At 32.1% G+C, this 4,788-nt stretch overlaps 1 long non-coding RNA gene across 1 annotated transcript; it reads left to right on the forward strand.

Annotated features, from left to right (window-relative positions):
* The first annotated feature begins 1,078 nt into the window (after positions 1-1,078).
* LOC132252698 (uncharacterized) lies at positions 1,079-3,002 on the forward strand. The gene is made up of 3 exons (XR_009464468.1): positions 1,079-1,224; positions 2,077-2,141; positions 2,826-3,002. It is a non-coding gene; the product is annotated as an uncharacterized LOC132252698 (long non-coding RNA).
* The last annotated feature ends 1,786 nt before the right edge of the window (positions 3,003-4,788 follow it).

Genomic DNA, 4,788 nt, shown 5'->3' on the forward strand with positions numbered 1-4,788 from the left:
AACTGAAAATTGATTTAATTAATATTAAAAAGTCATGGGATTCAATAACTTTAAAAAGTCATACATCAAAGGACATGCATACTCGGTGGCAACAAGTATTCTCATTAGAGGTACCATGATATCTAGGATTAAGACAATGTGTCCCCTTAACTGATCCAAAGGACATGTGATTTAGAAGACTATGATCATAACATTTCCTTCAGTAGAAATCTGACATATGCTCCTTAGAAGTAGAGTATGTCAATTGATCACATAATAAGTTAAATTTGTAACTCAAGAATTGGATAGGTAATTTTGATAGGTGATAACACTACTTTATTATATTACAAATATCAATTCAAGAGGAGTTTGCATGCAGTGGATAGTAGGTTGTGAACTCGAATTTTGTCTTGTTATTTACATAAGGTGTCAAAATGCAGTTGATTCTCTTTAGTGAAATATTGAATCAACTTCAAAATTGGATTATGAGGGAAGTAGTACTCCTATGTGATGGGAACCTCATATTACTTTGTTCCCTACCCTTGGATCTCGTAAGATGCATGCAGCTATCCCTAATGCTTTCTAGATCTAACACAATGAAAACAAATGGCCATAAAAACCATATTAGGATAAAGATCTAAAGAAAAAAGTGTTCATACCTGTGATTTGGATGTTCTCATAGCAAAATCTATCTAATGAAGAACGTGTCTAAAAAATTTGGAAGTCTTATAAACCAAGATCTTATGCTCGATGACTTAAACCACGATCTTGGCACTCCAAAGTGTGGGTAACGGAAGAGAGAAAACTTTGACCCATTCTCTCTCTCTCTCTCTAGAGGTTGAAGATGACTAACTAAAAGCCATAAGGAAACCTTAACCCATAAGGGGGTATTTATAGGCTTGTCCACTAGGCTTAATTGACTTGAGCCCATTAATGCTTGGGTCACTTAATCTAACCCAAAATGGGTCCTATAGAGTCATCTAATTAATCAATTAGCTCAATCAAGAGTGTAACACCCGGGCTTTTTCTTTTAAGGGTAATTTAGGAAATTGTTATTACTAATTAAATTAATTAATTTAATAAAGTGGAAGAGGGGTAAAAGTGTAATTTTACGAATAAATACCCTAGGTATAAATTAGAAATTTTATTCTTTCCCTTCTTTTCTGAATAGAGTTCCTGTTCGCAGAATTCCAGAGAACGTAAGGTTGGAGTCAGATTTCAGGGTTGAAGAACAGATCTCTATAGGTAAGATTCTAACCTCTAGTTTAATATTTTAGATTCATTGATCTATTTCAAATACATTAGATATATTTTTTGGAAAACCCCAAATCTAGATTAGGGTTAGATTATTTTTTTTTAATTCGTTTTAATATCAAATAGTGAAAAATTAATATTTTGATTTTAGTATTGGAATTTGGGAGATCTTAAGTTTTATTAAAAAAAAAAAAAATTCCTTGGAATATTTCGATTTTAGGTTAGGGTTATTAAAAAAAAAAAAAAGAAGAAGAAGAAGAACGCGTGAGCACAGCACTGGAAGGAAGGAAGGAAAAAAAAAATAATAATAATAATGGGGGCGTACGCGTACTGGGCTACTGGAAGCATGGTAAAAATAAAAAAAATAAAATAAAAAAAAACTCCAGGTGGGGCGTGGCAATGCTATGGAGGCTTTTGTATATATATATATATATATATATATATATAGATATATATAGATATAGATATAGATATAATGAACCATTAGGCAACAAAAAAAAAAAAAAAACAAACAAAAACTTGCTTTTTGGTGTGTACCCGAGATGAGGAATGGTTGGGTGGCTTTTGAATTGATTAATTAAAATAATAATATTTAGTTTTAGATTTATAATTAAGATAATAGTAATAATAGATTTAGCAAAATATATATATATATATATATATATATATATATATATATATATATATATATAGAGTTTTATAATAAAATAAAATTGTAATTTAATTAAATTAGTAGTGTGTTATTAGAAATAAATTGGGAATTTATTAGTTTTATTTAAATAAGGAATAGATTAGTTAAATTATAAATAAATAGTAATAATTGTTTCTCTTATGTTATATTAGGTGAAGAGTAGATTATATTTTTTCAGAATTATTCTTCTCCCAAGCTTTCAAGGACTTCTTTTGAGGTAAGGGAAGTTAATGTAATATTTATAAAATTAAATTATTTTATATATTATTTTGAATTGTGGAAAAGAAAATGATATTTTGTTACCATGCATGGATCAAATTGTTTTGCACTAAATGTTATGTTGGAATATTTTGTTTTATTTATGACACAAAATATGGAGATATTATGTTGTGTAAATTTGAATACTTGAACAAAAACATCACTCTGGTTTATTTGGCCCTTGTCAACGGGATATAATAGTTGACTATTCGGCCCTGTCAACGGGATATAATAGTTGACCTTTACATTTCATGGTGGGAATGTAATTGATTTGGACCCCAGCCTCTAGGGGTTTGGTTAGAGGTTACTAGTACTAGTAGTGTTTGGTTCCGTCCACCAAGAACAATTTGAGGCTAGCCACCCATTTGAAAAGTCCCACCTAACTGGGCATTTGATATTTGATAACTAGAGTAATGAAAAAAAAAATTGAATGGATTTGATTGAGTCTGATGTGAAAGTGTTTGAATTTGATGTGAAATTGGTTGGTTGAATTTTGAATATATTGGTATTTTTGAAACTCTGATATTTGATGAGAAAAAAAAATTGATATCTCCCATTTGAAATGAAAATATTTGATCCATGAATTGCATTAATATTCCTTATTGGGCTGTGAGCTCATTCCCAATTGTTGAAAATTTTTCAGGTACTCTTAGTTCGGGTGAGGAGTGATGGCTAGGCTGAGGAATGGTCATCATTAGGATTTGACTTAGGATTTTATGTTGGATTTTGTTTAACTATTAGTTATGTTATTTTGGATCATTTGGTATTTGGAAGTTATTTGGAAATTGAATTTTGAGGATTTTAGATTTTGTTTCCGCTACTCTGAGCAAGTATTTGGTAATTGGTAACATCCAGTTACAATATGACTGTTTGAGTCAGATTATACTTTAAGCCTTCGGGTTTGAGGTGTGAAATGACCGTCACGCCCTTGGAGTGGGTCTTGGGGCGTGACAGAGAGACCTTATTTATTATCCCTTATGCAACTTTGCATAATTATCCAAACACCCTTATGCACAAGAATGAACCTAAAGTCAATCCAACCCTCATAAACCATGTCATCATGGAATATGAGCTCAGAGCAGGGACCACTTGACCCATAGGAGTACTAGCTCCCTCATAATCCAATTATGAAGTTGATTCAACATTCCAATAAAGAGAATACACTACACTATAGTATCTTATGTAAATAACAATGAGATGAAGCTCGAGTCTGTGAATTACTATCCACTACATGTAAACTCCCTTTGAACCAGTGTCTATAATCTAACAAGGTAGTGTTACCACCTATCAAGATTACTTCTCAAATCCTTCAGTTACAGATCCTACTTATTATGTGATCAGCTGACGTACTCTAACTGTAAGGAACATATATCAAATTCCACTAAATGAATTATTATAGTCACAGATTTCATGATCATATGTTCTTTGGATCACTCAAGGGGACACATTATTTCAATCCCATGAGATATGGTACCTTTATTGAGAATACTTATTGTCACAAGTCTTCATAAATAGTGACATAATCCATAGGGATATATGACCACTTTAGGGTCTCACCCATAGTTTAAAGTCTCCTGTTGATTTCAGCACAAACTTAATATCCTCTCAAGGTTGAGAGTCCATACAGTATAGTGGCTTGGTGAATCATGACATTTAATAATCTTGCATCATGATTCACAATAAGTCTTATCCAATGTGCATCACATACACTAGTGCACTCACTATAGGAAACCCATCCTGATGGCCAAGATAAGTCATCCCTCCAATTAGAAGGTAGTACACTACAGTCTTTACTAGATTGCCCAAATCCATGAACTAACTATGGACAACTTATCTACTTATAAGGAACTTATAACTTGTATCTTCTATGCAATTCCTAACGCACCCAAGTCATGTACAATGTAAGAATTATGAGTTGAATGCTCAAATCAATGTCTATACACCAAAGGGATAGCAAGAGGATAGTTAAGTCTAATGTTGTTACTTTATATTTTGCCTTTAGGGGCTCAATCCCAATACTATTAGTTCCAATGGTCCTACTTTGAGCTCATATACCATGATGACGTGGTTTATGAGGGTTGGATTGGATCTAGGTTCACTCTTGTATATAAGAATGTTTTGGTAATTACGTAAGGTTGCACAAGGGATAGTGAAAAGTTCTTTAGATTAAGCTAATTGATTAATTAGATGGTCTTATGTGGTTAATTAATCAATTAAGACCTGTTTTGGGATAAATCAAGTGACCTAAGCCTTGATAGGCTAAAGTTGCATTAGCTCAATAGAGGAACCCTATAAATACCCCCTTAGGGTTAGGGTTTCTAAGGGATTTTAACAGTTGTCTTCCACCTCTAGAAAGATAGAGAGAAAACTAAGACATTCACGTTTTTATAGCTAAAAGTGTGGGCTTTGGAGTGTCTGTTAGGATAGAGTTCTTAAAAGCATAACATGATGTAATAAACTCTTGGTTTTCATTATTTATTTAATAAAATTCTAGTTCATTTTTATCTATCATTTTTTCATGCATTATATCTTGTAAGCATTCTAGCTTGCATCTTTTACATTGTACGTGACTTGGGTGCATTAGGAAATGCACAGAAGATCCAATT

Source organism: Vitis vinifera, chromosome 16 (genome assembly GCF_030704535.1).
Source record: "Vitis vinifera cultivar Pinot Noir 40024 chromosome 16, ASM3070453v1".
In the NCBI taxonomy this organism is placed as follows: Eukaryota; Viridiplantae; Streptophyta; class Magnoliopsida; order Vitales; family Vitaceae; genus Vitis; species Vitis vinifera.